Source organism: Plodia interpunctella, chromosome 22 (assembly GCF_027563975.2).
Source record: "Plodia interpunctella isolate USDA-ARS_2022_Savannah chromosome 22, ilPloInte3.2, whole genome shotgun sequence".
Lineage (NCBI taxonomy): Eukaryota > Metazoa > Arthropoda > Insecta > Lepidoptera > Pyralidae > Plodia > Plodia interpunctella.
The window spans coordinates 6,895,506-6,910,940 of NC_071315.1; the positions used below are offsets into that span (position 1 = coordinate 6,895,506).

The window sequence follows — 15,435 nt, forward strand, 5'->3', positions numbered from 1 at the left end:
ATTATTTTCCTCATTTGTAGGTGTTTCTTCTGTGATTGTGTGAAAAAATAACAATGATAACAATAGTTTTACTAATTCTATCAAAAATTTAATTCATTCATTCATGTCCAGCGGGTAATTGCTATCAGACTTTATTCAAGTCGCCTAAAGGCATCTGACATAAATTTCACGTCTACCTACCGCCATCTAGTGGCAAAATAATCACATACGAACTAGTGTACTAAACTGTCAACCAATGTTCAGGTATCCTCACGATAATTTCCTTCATCGGAAGCAAGTGGTTTATGAAAACTACTATACATGAGACAGATTGATATACAAACTCATTCGGCACGAGTACGATTCGAACCTGGTACCTTTCGAACACAGGCGGACGGTCTTAACCGTCGGCCTCACGAAAAAAAACTATGAAAAATTAACACAACACTCAAAATTAATTAAACTCGTCAAGCTACAAGTACATTAACTCAATTGCCGTAATTTTGGCCATTGGGACGACGTCACTTGAAAAGCTGACTTTCAATTCTCACTTTGTTGTGTTAATTGCGATGCGGTTCACAACTGGAGAAACAACGGCTGTTTGGCAATTTGAATTTTTATGTCTCAAAATATAGGGTCAGTCTACGTTAGTACATTACAAAGTAGATTAATCAATTTACATTTATCCGCAGTCGGTTCGATTTGTTCTGTTTATTTTTCATCTATAAACTATATCAACTAAAACATAAGTTTTTATGCCGTTTTAACGTGAAATAACGGACAGAGAAGTTATATTAGAATAGTATATAATTACTTTAACATGGTATGTACAGTTAATTATATAAAATAAACAGTTCCACATGTTAGTCAAAATTTAACATGCAAATCAATTTTAGTTTCAACAAGGATAGGCATATTACTATCATACACAATAACATCCAATAAAATTAATGTTTTGCTCTAAATTTAGAGGTAAGGTGTAATGGTTAAGACGCCCGCCTGTGGATCGAAAGGTCCCAGGTTCGAATCCTACTCGTGCCACATGAGTTTGTATACCAATCTGACTCATGTATAGTAGTTTTCATTGACCACCACTTGCTTCCGGTGAAGGAAAACATCGTGAGGAAACCTGCACACTGGTTGATTCTTATTAATTTGTGTGTGAAATGGAGAAGGCAAACCACTCCATTAGAAATGCCAGGAAAGTTGTTGTGTGTTTCATTCCACGTAATAACCGACGACCCTCAGCCATGAGGAATACGACTATGAAGAAGAATGTACCTATCATACCTATGTACTATGGTATGTCAAGAAATTTAAAAAAGAACGCGGCACGCTAATTTAACAAACAGAAATCTTTAAAACAGTTAATCTATCAGCAGTATGAAGGTGAAGTATATTTATATAAAATATGAGCACAACATTTGTTAAACAAGTCCTGTTGAGTTTCACTGGATACCGCTCGATATCTGATGTTGAACGTAATATTTCACGGGAGTGTATGTTTTTCGTCATTTATTGAATACAGCGCCTCCAACGCTCCTACGTATATCTTATGAAACAAACAAAGAACCGAATTTCATCTTGAACCAAAGTTCATGTACCAAATTTCATAACAATCCGTCCAGAAGATTTTGCGTGAAAGAGTAACAAACACACACAGATAGATAAAAGACATACATCGACACAAACTTTCGCGTTTATAATATTAGTAGGTAGGAACTTACTATTTTATTGGGTATAAAAATATAATGTATTTTTTACTGTCCTCTTTTCACATACAAATTGAATGAATGATTTGATCGGGATGGAAAATGGCGCAGGCCTATTTTATTTCACGGAAAATTTTCTCGTTTCCGCGAGGAAATGTTAAACAAAATTAAATTATCTCAAAAAAAAAATCGTTTTCCAAATCCGCGGCGTATTTTGCAAGCTTCGACATTTTGATTTTAATCTTATTACATCTCAGAGTGAAAAGGATCGCAGCTCGTCCAATTTTAACAAGAATGTTTTTTTGCTAGCTTATGAAATTGCGGATATAAAATAATTTAAACAAAATATTCATCAAAGCAGTCATTAAATTAGTTAAATTCGCTGATTTTGCAACATTAATCGGATTCCGATAAATCAATGGATTCGTCCAATTGTCGTATAATCTATATCCGTCAAATTCATCTTCTGCCTTTTATATGTGTTTGTCCCCCCCCCCCTCACGCCGCCGTTACATTAAACCCTTACACCCATACTAATATTATAAAACTTATATATGATAAACTGTATATGATTTTAATGAAATTTGTTATGCACGTAGTTAAATACATATTCAAAAATAGGTTTAAAAATCAACCCGCAAATCACTAGAATTCAAAAGTTTATATGAAAATTAGGTCTGTTGCGCTTTCGTTGAGAAATCCACGCTGGCCAAGCCCTGGACTAAACTATTATATTTTAATAGTTTAGTCCAATTTTTTTATATTATTTATGATTCTCCACTCAGTATTGTCAGGATTTTTTTCGTAAAACATATTGAATTTCCTGTGATTCAATGTACATTAAAAACAAATTCGAAGAATTTTGGATTGAGTATATTATTAAACTTTGTCATTTTTATACATTGCATATATATATATATATATATATATATATATATATATATATGCAATGTATAAAGCTTGTAAAAAATGACAAAGTTTAATAATATACTCAATCCAAAATTCTTCGAATTTGTTTTTAATGTACATTGAATCACAGGAAATTCAATATGATAATTTATATATATATATATATATATATATATATATATAACAAATTATTAATTAATTCATATATATATATATATATATATAACAAATTATTTTAAAGCTTGATTATTTTTCCTAAATATAAAATGTATACTTACGATACTTGATTGATTTAATATTTACTACATTTGAGGGTATTTGTCTCACATCACTTTATATGACTTGCCAATTCAAATTTCTAGTATTAAATTACGATAATTATATTTTATATACCTTAGTTTATCGAAGCCTACGCAAAGTTAATCTATAGCAAATGTGTAACACTACCACATCACAAAACTACCAATCTTAAACTACGCATAGTAAAATGTTCAATGAACGCGCGCACGTCCGCCCCGCTCGGCGATCGGCGCCTCACTGGCGAGTGAGTTTTCATTTTCAGCCCTACAAATCGTGTAGGGTGGTTTACATAGAATTATGTCGCACTAGATAACGCTCATTCATCTGTTTAAAGCCTGCATATTCGACCGATGTTGTAGCTCGTACTAAAGTAGGATCAATTTAGTAGGTCACATTTTGACACTTCGTCAAAATTAATAAATGTAACTTTGTAACGGAGGGCACACAATATTTATTGTTCCAAAATCAGAACTAAAAAAACTTCATACCATTAAATACTAACCTATAGAAATAATACTAACAAAAGGAGACATTTTTTGACAGTTGTAACTTTTTTGACAGACGTCAAATATGACCTATTAAATTGGTCCTGTTATACTTGAAATAATGTACATGCAACACATATGCACGTACTTTTTAATGTCACGCTATAATAATGTAATAGTTAAAAAATTGTTAGTAATATTTTTTATACCATCGTAACGGCCAAGGTAAACTTAAGATTACAATTATTGCCGTATAGTGTTAAGTATGGATTTATTGGGATATGTACGTAGAGGGCTTCAAGTCTAATGGAGTGTATTATATATTCATATTATTCACTTTTATATTAGTCAATGCTATGCAAAAACCTTCCCTAAATTCATCCACGGATCTCTGCGTTTTACTTTTCTTTCCAATTAAATCCTTGAAATAATATATCGATCTTGTTCTGTATTCTTATCCTACATTTTTAATGTGAAATACAACGTAATTAATAACTCATTAACTATTTATATATATATATATTTATATATATATATAAATAGTATATATATAGTATTATATATATACTATTTATATATATATATATAAATAGTATATATATAAGTATATATATATATTTATATATATATATATATACTTGCGGTATCTAGTTACAATTACATCTCTGCTAACCGCGCTTGTGTACCGCCAGCAAAATAATACTTTAAAATTTCTTGGTATCAGCTGTCGTTGTTTGGAACTTTTCTTGATTTTACGCTTCGCCTTCGAGATTTAAACGAACTTGTTCTGTAATAGCAGTTTGTTTTCGTAGCGTATGTTTTTCATCAAATTAATTTATTTACTTTTGTCAGACATGTGTTACATGAAGAATAAAATACAGACGACGACCGACGGCCTCGGTGGCTTAGTGGTAAAGTGCTTGCCTCTGAACCGAGAAGTCCCGGCCTCGATCCCCGGTCGGGTCATGATGGAAAATTATCTTTTTCTGATTGCCCCGGGTCTTGGATGTTTATCTATATATTATTTGTTATAAAAATATAGTACCGTTGAGTTAGTATCCCATAACACAAGTCTCGAACTTACTTTGGGGCTAGCTCAATCTGTGTGATTTGTCCTAATATATGTATTTATTATTTACATACATCATGCTGTGCTATTAAGCATACTAAAAAACCAAAGATTTTTTAAAATCAGATATGCATATCAATTTTAATTTAATAATATATTAATATTTGTCTAAGCGTCACATCAGGAATGCAACCAGGAATACTCGAGGACGAGAGATTTACTAAGTACCTTTGATAACTTTAAGCAGACAGTGAATCAGGTTGCAAAATCTATATCTATTTTTGGCTCCATCATAGAATTTATGAATAAAATGAGTGGATAAAATAAAAAAGGCCGATAAAACAACACTCCGATAAATCAGCGTTTGTCAAACATAGCCGTCCACAGTGTTTGTCAAACATAATTGTTCATTACGTATTCTCTTACATAGCCAAATGCATTTGGTTGTTGAAATGTTGTTTTTCTGTTGCTTTTGAATATAATTTCTTCATGTTTTTGTTGTTATGCCAGAGATATGAATTGTTCCATTACCAACACATCTACCTTTAAAATTTTTATATTGGAAACACGTTGTTACCTTGTACGTATTATACAACGTGATTTGAACAGCGCTGATTAAATACTCCAACTTACCTGAAACAAAAAAATGACATTATAGTTAATAATCCAGTATTAATAATCCAGTACAGGGACATCCCTCCGTGACCCACTGCTGGGCATAGGCCTCCTTCCGTCTCCGCCAACCATCTCTGTCCTGGGCCAGCCCCATCCAGTTGTTGCCAGCAATTTCCTTTACATCATCGACCCATCTAGCTGCCGGATGTCCTACGCTCCGTTTTCCAGTTCTGGGGTACCCAGTTACATCTTTACTCCACCTTCCAACATTCCTTCTAGGCCAGGTGCCCAGCCCAATTCCATTTTAATGTCGCGTAAGAAATATATTATCATCAGCTATATTATTCTTACATAGATTGGTATGGATATAAAAAAATATATTTCAGATAGTTAAAATCCATGCATTTGACATATATATATGCGTTTGCAATTGATTAAATTAAATTACATTATTAAAATCATAAATGATAAAATTGTAAAAAAAAAAATTTCAAATTATTATAGTGCCACACGAAATAATAATTATTGATCTATATCAGCCTTCTTACAAACCATCTCCATAAGGAAGAGGTCAGATCATTTGCAATTTTCAGGATGCTATATTGACTATCCCTGACTCTGTCGTTCAGGGATGCGGTTTTCTTGTTACAGCATGAAAGCCAGATATATCTGAAGCACTGCAGAACAAGGTGGACGCAACAGCATCCTAAACACCTTATTATATTGGATGCACAGGATCTCTAGCGACGCAATGGTATTAGATTACCATAAGGCGACTCGTTTGCCCACTATACAATTAAAAAAAAAAGTTTTTCTTTATGACGATACGTCTTAAATAAAGTAACTTTTATTTGGTCAGTATATTACAAGTGAGTACTTTAGCCAAGCCAAATCGAACATTTTTCGAACGCCAAGACATTACTGCATACGGAATAAAATATGTTTGGCAAGAAAATGGCGAGAAATCCATTGTTTGTGGGTGAAGTTATTTCGGTAATAAATATTGGAAGGGTCATAAAGTATGCAAATATAGTAGAAAATGTGCCAAATGTGGAATGATTGACTGTTTTCCTGTAAAAGTTACTTATTTTGCGTTCTCGAATGAGTTAGTCGATTACCTAATTAATTTTAAATTATTTTTTTTTATTATTTTCAATGTTTTAATTGTAAAAATACTTTTCATTTTTGGTTCATTCTCTTTCCTACTGTGAATTGGTCCGAGGTCTGGAATACTCTCTCCGCGTCGATATATTCCGATTCCAACAATTTAGGGATCTTCAAGGAATGGGTAAATAAATATTTTTTGTGTTTACGTGACGCCCTGTGAGTCCTTCTATCAGTCTAGATTCAGGTCAAATGCACAATTTTTTTTAATAAAATAAAAAATCAATATTTAATTGTATGACATACTTTTTTGCTGGCGTTACACGTTCACAAACACTTCAAGTAAAACACTGAAAGTGATCTGAGCAATCTGTGCTTTATACCGTTTCAAATGATTTTTCTGTCGTGTGTTTTTACGTACCTACCTAGCTATTTTTATGGACCTTTCATAATAATAGGATCTCAGGTTTTTTTTAAATATCTTATTAATTGAGATACCCACTAATATTAGGCGAAAGTTTGTATGTTTGTGACTTCTTCACGCTAAAACGGCTAGACCAACTTTTTTTTTAATTTGATACTTGGGATTAAAACATAGGGTACTTTTTGCGATTATTTGTATGAGATTCCCGTTGGATTGAAGTCAGTGGCCCTTTGTAAAGTAGATGGCGTTATTTTGTATAAAAATTAAAAACGTAAGTATTTTAATAAAATAATTACAATATGAACTAAACGAATGATAAACCGCGGGTGACACCGCAGGCTGCAGCTAGTATTGTTAAATAAAAGGGTTATTTGAAAAACAAAAATTATTAAAATAATCACTAAATGTGTAGTATAAATCAAAGTTACTTCCCGCTGTCTGTCTGTCCCTATGTTGTTTAAAATAATATTTATCGAAAAAGACTTCACTTCTCCCGTCAAAATGTATGTATTTTCCAATCATGTCAAGTCATGCTTTGCAATTTGGCTCGGTTAATTTTGAACTGAACATATCAAAATTCGTAACTTGAGGTTAATTAATAAGCCTGTGGTTCTTCATCATTGAAGATTGGTTGGAGTTGGTGAACTTTTCGAATTTAACAAAAATAGTTTACGTTAATGAGGAAGCTTGATTCGAATCGTCGTCGCGTTGGAGTTTATGTCTAACAATTGCAAAAAAATGTGAAAACTATTAGTTTTACTACAATAGTCACATTGCGGCGTGTGGTTCCGCCCTAGAGAAGGACCACTCCATATCCTCCAGTGGATGTCGTACGAGGCGACTAAAAGGGACGTGACACGCAAGGATAGCATTCCCAAAATGGATTGACGACAGGTAATAAATTGAATGGCATTTTTTTTCAACGCAAGGCCAGAAAAATCGAAAACAAATATGTATTTATTTTAATCAAAATGTGCAGATAAAATATATATGTATTTAAGATCATTGTGATAATTCGTAGACTGTAACAATGCTGTTGGATCATTATGCGAACATTTAAAGTTGGTTGGAAAGTTCATTTCAAAAAATAATAAAATAATAATAATACCAACTCATAATACTCAACCATGGTAAAGAAACTAAAATTTTGAAACAACTTTTATAAAGACATCGTCAGCATAAATGCAATTAAGGTAGCTGTCGAACTAAAATTGCTTTTTCGCTAAGATATTAGTCAGCCGTGACGTCACGTTCGAATCTCATTGAATATGGAGCGTTTTGCACGAGTCCAAAACTGTGTGATTATATTTTTGTCACATCTTTGAAAGTTTTATCATTATCACAGTATTTTTTTGTCACTGTTATTTCTAATAATATAAATATCTTCAAATAGTCAACAAAATAAAAAATTGTCTACCTTATTCGCGGGCTAATCTTCAGCTATTTATAATATCAATCCAATCTTATAACAATATTCACGAGCGTACACCTAAATTTACTCCGCTCGCATCAAGCCGCTCCGTGCAAACGTAATATACGGCTTAATCCCGTGTAATTTTTAAGTCTTTAGCGTCTGAAATACTGAGTCGTGTCAGGTGTCGGTAATGCTAAGGGGAGTTGAATATAGCTACTCACTGTAGATCACATTGAGCGTGTAAACTGGTATCGTTTTAGAGCAAATTTTTGTCATTTTTTTGCTATACGATGGCCAATGAGCAAGCGGGTCGTCTGATTATGAGTGGTCGAGACAGGTACGGAGAACGGTTGGTGAAGCCGCTGTTTAGATGATACAAGTATTATTTGGGTCACGGGAAAGCGATGGATAAGCCTGATACGGGACCGTAGGAAGTGGCGCGGAAAAGGCAGGTCTATACCCAATAGTGGGTTACCTATTGTATTTGATGGGAATGATGACGTTCGCTTTCGGTCATGGCGACAACTTCAACGATTTTGAACTCGCATGTGGCTTATGTAACTCATCATCATATCGACTGTGTTATTGATAAAAATTGTGTCAGATTTTATTTAAGTCGCCTAAAGGCATCTGACATGACTTTACGACTACCTATCGCCATTTAGTGGCAGGTAGTCGCATACACGATAGTGAACTAAACTGCCCACCAGTGTGCAGGTTTCCTCACGATGTTTCCTTCACCGGAAGCAGGTGGTGGTCTATGAAAACTACTATATATGAGTCAGATTGGTATACAAACTCATATGGCATGAGTAGGATCCTACGACCCTGAGACCTTTCGATCCACAGGCGGGCGTCTTAACCATCACACACCAACGTTCTCATGCATTAAGGGCACATGCCCTCTTTCAGTCTATATCAATCCACTGCTGGGTGTGATCACATGATCACATGATCACATGATCACACCCAGCAGTGGATTGATATAGACTGAAAATGATGACGGTGAATGACGATTCAGAGATCCTATGTATTCGAACAATGTAAACATATCGAATTTAGTTCAATTGACGCCCAAATTAAAGCCGTATTTTTGCATCAAATTATTTGGTAGGCGCTGCGCTCGACCTACCACTAGGCTCAGTGGTGCCAGAATATTTTACGAATACGTTTTGTAATTTATCTCTCGCACTTTTGCGTTAATGGTGGCATTTTTCGGCTGTAACCCTCCGAAGCCCAGGGTTCACGTAAATAAATTTAAATGTTGTATACTAGCTTTTTGCGCGCGGCTTCACCTGCGTAAAATTTTCACGAGAATAGGTCCTTCTCCACATTTCAATCTATATGTATACAAAGAAGATTGTTTATGTAGATAGAGCTTTAAACGGGTAACTAACAAATAAACTTACTTTCGCATTTATAATATTAATAGTTAGCATTTAGTTTTGATTTTGCTATCGGCCTACCTGTCAGCTTTCTTTGGGAATGTTTTTGTTGCCTATCAGCAGTCAAGGTTCAAGGTTGTTATTAGTGTTATAGTCCTCGTACGATTTCTACGGAGGAGGATATGGAGTAGTCTATTTTAGGGCGGAAACCACACGCCACCAAACTCTGTTGTAATCTCAGAGCGCGGCCCTATTGCTCTTACTGTTCCGTAAAACTTAAGAATGTGGCAATTAACTAATATTAAGTATCTTCATCAACCCGAGACAACTAGACACAGTCGAATCCGACATCCCTGTTTCATTAAATATTAAATTCATTTTTCAATACATTAAATATTAATATTTATATTGCTAAAATAAAGTGGTAAGCATCCGTATAAACCACCTAAATTTTGACAACCCTGACAACCCAGACAACCCTGGTGCTGCAGACGTTCATGTGATGGTGACCACTTTCCATTAGATGGGCCGTATGTCTGTTTGCATGCTCCGTGTCAATCTACTAGCGGCCCGTCCCGGCCTCGCCCGGGTGTAATACTATGTTACTTATATACATATGAACATCCTCTAAAATCATTCTATCTATTAAAAAAACCTGCATCTAAATCCGTTGCGTAGTTTTCAATATTTTAGCATACTTGGACAGACAGCGGGAAGCAACTTTTTTTATACATACTATGTAGTGATAATGCTCAAACTAAATTGATCACAAAAAAAAGCATTATTTTTGGCAGGACTTCACTTTAAATCGTACCTGTAGCTGTGCTATTGTAGTAATCGTAGCACATGTGCCATCTTTGTCAATATTAATAGCATAGACATTGTGTATACTCGCATCAGTTTGCCGAATACCGAAATTTCAGCACGGGCATAACATAAAAAACAACAGCTGACATCTAACGGCAAAAATGAAAACAAAAAACTAAAGCATTTCCGAGTGAAAACTTGTTGTTGAATACTAACGCCATCTAGGTTCCTCTTAGTAAACTAATGCAAGCAATAGGAGGACGGAGTAACATTAGTTTTAGTATTGGATACCACCTCATAGATGGCGCTGCAAGTAAAATATTTTTAGTTATAGGTGTCGCTTGTGGTTTCAGGAATAGAAAAATCTCATAATATTCGTAATATATAATTAAATATTTACACATTAAGAGCATGTTCCCATTGCTCAGTTGCGAAACACCTGTCGACGGATCAACGCAGAAGGACGTAGAAATCTTAGATTTAGCAGGGCCCCGTGTGCGGTAGAAATTGTATGAAGTTTTGACGTAGATACGTCAACTCATGTAAGTGTCTTAAACCTATAGAAAACAACGGAACACTACGGAGCACTACGGAGCACTACGTAGCACTACGGAGCACTACGGAGCACTACGGAGCACTACGGAGCACTACGGAGCACTACGGAGCACTACGGAGCACTACGGAGCACTACGGAGCACTACGGAGCACTACGGAGCACTACGGAGCACTACGGAGCACTACGGAGCACTACGGAGCACTACGGAGCACTACGGAGCACTACGGAGCACTACGGAGCACTACGGAGCACTACGGAGCACTACGGAGCGGGCTGAGCAATGAGGCCGCGGCCAGAGGGCATTCACGCAGCTCATATAGTGTTTATTATAGGTATTTGACAAGTATCCTAAATGTAATTATGTGCGAAACTTATAAAAATATCGAGGGTCACGTCAACCGCACGAGACGTAATGGAAAAAGTTAAATTGAGTTCAGAGCTCACACACAAGTTTAACGCGGAGTTAACTCGGCTAACTACACCTACTTTAGTAATGATCCTGTTTACGTAATGATAGACAAAAACTATCCGCTAAAAGTTCCCCGAACTCAGTGACTTTAACGTCCATTGCTGGATTTCCTTGCGGTAATAAAAAGCCAACATGCAAACTAGGCAATGCACGAGCGCCTAATTGTTTCATCGTCTTCCGTTGTTTTGACGTACGTCGACGCACGCGGAAAACAAAGGAGTACAACGGAGCGGCACGACGCAACGTAACAATGTGGCCTGGCTCTACGTTAACTCGCGTAAACGTCCATCATCGGAATTCGCCAATAGTGTAGGTATTCCGAAATGATATGAATATATATATATATATATATATTATTATTATTAGCGAAAACAAAATTAATAATATTAGGTACGGGTACCGTCGCCTCTTCACGTTTACTAAATCCATATACAATACATATAATTGTCTGTACATTCTGAAATCATCGACGTTCACCCCCTACCCGTTAACGTTACAGTCATCGTTCATTGTACTAGCATGTCCCACTGCTGGGCAATATGTAATGGTGTATCCAAATTCCTAACACTGGTTCGCGCGGAATGTAGACTTACACAGAGACCTAGAGCTTCCCTCGATGGTCCGCTATTTCAAAGAGTGTTCGGAACGTTTCTTCGAACGCTCCACCACCCACACAAATCCGCTAGTCAGGCGCGCGCCCGAGTATAGGATAAATATAGTTAATTTCCGTCGCTACCGGCACCGCCGGCCGCGGCGTGTTCTTACATATCCAGACGACCCCATTACGGTTGCTAATCCCCCTTCCGAAAACTCACGAGGTAATCGCAGGGCCCAGGGTATTTCGAATAGCAGAAACCGCACTCGCCGGAATCGAGTGCGGTAACAGGACATCTTCAGCATTCACTCGGCACCGCCCGGCGGCACCAGGACGCTTCTCTCAATAGGCCCTTCAGGCACCTTGAGCAATGACCACGACCCTCAGCCATGAGGAATACGACTATGAAGAAGAATAAATCAAAATCAAAAATCAAAATCATCACAGGCACTTTTTCACGTCATATTCTAAATGCTTTTTCAGACTAACCACAGTAACCACAGTTTTGACGAAAGAAGCAAACCTGTGCTGACTATGCGTGCCAGTATTTTGACGATTAAACTAAAACCTAGAATTTATCTCATCTCACATATTGAGTAATACTTATTAATGAAAAAAAAAAGCTGATATGATCGAACATAGCAAAAATATAGAGTAGGACGAAGAGCAGAGCCTACTGTTGCCACGGCACGTCAACAGTCTACATTATATGTATGATAATTATCAACCAAGTACTATTCTAAGTCTAAGTGGTCCGACAAGTAGGGATACCGGAACAGTGCGAAGTGGAGACGAAAAAGTAGGAAGAAACCGGGAATACGCTTAGATGAGACAGAGAATTACTAAGTACACTTACCCTATTCATAAAAAAGTGAAACCATATTTTAAGCTAAATTATGGTTGGTCTCGATTTGTCAATATCAAACAGTTTAATGCGCAATAGTGACAAAACATACTTTTAACATTTCTATGAATAAGGGTTAGTTTTTTTATTATTAGCAAAATCTAAAAGGTCAATTTTCGCAGGGCGAAATAATACCTTTGAAGTGAAAGCGATACAGACAGATTTAGATAAACTGACAGCCGTCATATCAATCCACGTCATTCCCAAGAGCTTTCGCATAAAATAACATCGTGAGGAAACTTGCAAACTGGTTAATTATTATTAACTTTTATGTGAAATGGAGAAGGCAATGGGAAACATCTCCATTAATAATGCCAAGAAAGTTGTTGTGTGTGTTTCATTCGACGTAATGACCACGACCCTCAGCCATGAGGAATACTACTATGAAGAAGAATAAATCGCACACGACACCCGAACGAAGCAGACGTGTTATTAATTCATCCCGTGTAATTTATGTTTAAAGTGGTAAAAAGTTCACAATCTAAGTTTATTTATACACTCATCTGTAGTTGAAAGTGCTGTCTAGCTAAACGTGTAAAGGTTTTTACCAGTGGCCAAAGGACTCAAAGACTGTGAGTGATTTTATTTCAAAATTCTAAGGTAGTTTACAAGCCAAACGGTCGCGCGCGCGCTCACTGTCCGCGCCCCCCGCTCCGCCCGCTTGCTCCGCATGCCGCGTTTGAACGTGCTAGTTTACTTGCCGCTGTGCCTTGTTTGTGTCTTCTTAAGCTAATTTGACAATTCAAGATGCCGAATACTTCGGTGAACATTTGTGCTGGTTGTAATAAATCGTTGCCCAACAAGGAGTTTATGTGTTGCTCTATTTGTAAGGCGAGATATGACTTAGAATGCATAAATATTAGTCAACAGCGCTTCTTCTCATTCTTCATGCTTGATAAAAATCGTCGTGAGAGCTGGAAATGTCCCCGTTGCCTAAGTAAGAAACCTAAAAGTTGCAACCAGAATACCCCCGTTCAAATAAATACCTCACCTGAACAATTAAGTAACGTCACACTACGCCGTCAGTTGACTTCGAAGGATTTGTTTGATACAAGTACAGACAAGATTAATAATTATGTTACCCAGAGTACTGAGGTTATTTTGTCCTCTACGACAGAATTTAAAGAATTGATGGAAGAAATGCGGGCTGTGCGCAATGAAATAAGCGTATTTCGCTCCGTTATGTCAGATCTTACTGCGACAATTAATGCGCATAACCTCCGTTTGCAAACGCTCGAAAGCAGAATGGTAGAATTGGAGACCAAGCGTTCTGAACCCCAAAGTCAAGTGATTTCCAACTTGGAAACGGCTGTCGAGCAACTAAAACTAGAAATAGATGAAAGAGATCAACAAATGCTTGGAAACGATATCGAGATCGCCAACTATCCAGAGTGCAATAAGAATGCCACTCACGTAGTTCTGACAGTCGCCAAAATACTAGGAGTGGAAGTCGGTGAACGTGATGTAGTGAGTGCGGTGAGAATGGGTGCGCCCCCTAGGACCGGCGCGGCCGACGTCGGTGGCGAGCGCCCCCGACCTATTGTCGTGCGCCTTGCATGTCGTGATCTGCGCGACGCTCTTCTTCGGGCCGCGCGCGTGCGCCGCCGCCTCACTGTGCCTTCTAACAGCGAAAGTAGCACTACCACTTCACCCCGCCTATTTTACATCAACGAACGGCTCACCCGCCGAAACAGACAGCTATTCCTGAGGGCACGAGAGGCCGCCAAGCGTTTGAACTGGAAGTTCGTATGGACGCGAGATGGAAAAATCTTTGCCCGACGGGAGCATGCCGGTGAGCGTCTTCGACTTCGCTCCGAGGTGGACCTCGTTACGGTTTTTGGGGATAACTTTGTTGGTGATGCTAACCAGTCTGCACAGTAAATATGATGTAACTCTTCTTTCTTCGTTTATTTTATTTATAAAATTTTGTTCCAAACGTTATTTCATAAAATTGTATTTTAACCTCTTTAATTTTGTTTTCAAAACTGCTCCGCAGCATAAAACTGTAAAAGAGTATTTTTATCAAAATAGGTATAATTTAGTTTGCCATAGATCGTCACTATTTTTATATATGGTTTTGATTAATATGTTTTATATGTTCAAAGTATTGTACAGTAGCTTCTACTTATTACACCTTAGTATACTGCAATGTTATGGTGCTACTCCTAGTTATGAAGAAAGTGCCACTGCGTCGCTGTTGTTTCCGCCTGACACACAATTTTGTGATTCTGTCGTATTTGATATATATATAAATGAGCGTCATATTACCATTCTTAAAAAGTATTTAATTAATTCTCAATTTATCACATTATCGCATTCTTTTGTTTTTCAATTTATTAACAAGAAGTTATTCACATTGGGTTTTTTGAACAAAGGGTCTCTGGGAACGAAGCATGATGAATTTCTAGCCGCGTTAGAGAGTCGTTCGGTGGATATTATGGCTATTAATGAAACATGGCTGAAAGAAAATGAAGAGAAACGAGCACCTTTGCCCTCGGGGTATAGGCTGAGACATATTCCACGACCTAAGGACTCTAAAAAATTGTGCGGAGGTGGTGTTGGATTTTATATCCGTGACAGTATTTATGCTAGACAGATTAGGATTCCTCATACGGATACAGTTGAACAGATGTGGATTGGTGTTTCCCTTGGTGGCTGTAAACTAGCGATTGGTACTGCGTACCGAGCGCAATGGGTTGACGTGAATA

The 15,435-nt window shown here is 36.9% G+C and overlaps 1 protein-coding gene across 11 annotated transcripts in view; it reads right to left on the minus strand.

Moving 5' to 3' along the window:
• Nucleotides 1-15,435, minus strand: part of LOC128679593 (uncharacterized protein) — a 243,131-nt gene that overhangs the window by 104,860 nt on the left and 122,836 nt on the right. For 4 of the 11 annotated variants that reach the window (XM_053761941.1, XM_053761939.1, XM_053761938.1 and 1 more), the window contains exon 1: nt 2,879-3,148. The exons of 2 other annotated variants lie outside the window; for them this stretch is intronic. The gene's annotated coding sequence lies outside the window, so the exon portion shown is untranslated. Of the gene's footprint in view, nt 1-2,878; nt 3,150-15,435 lie in introns of those variants that run through there. 5 more of the 11 variants (XM_053761944.1, XM_053761942.1, XM_053761947.1 and 2 more) reach the window with 3 other exon arrangements.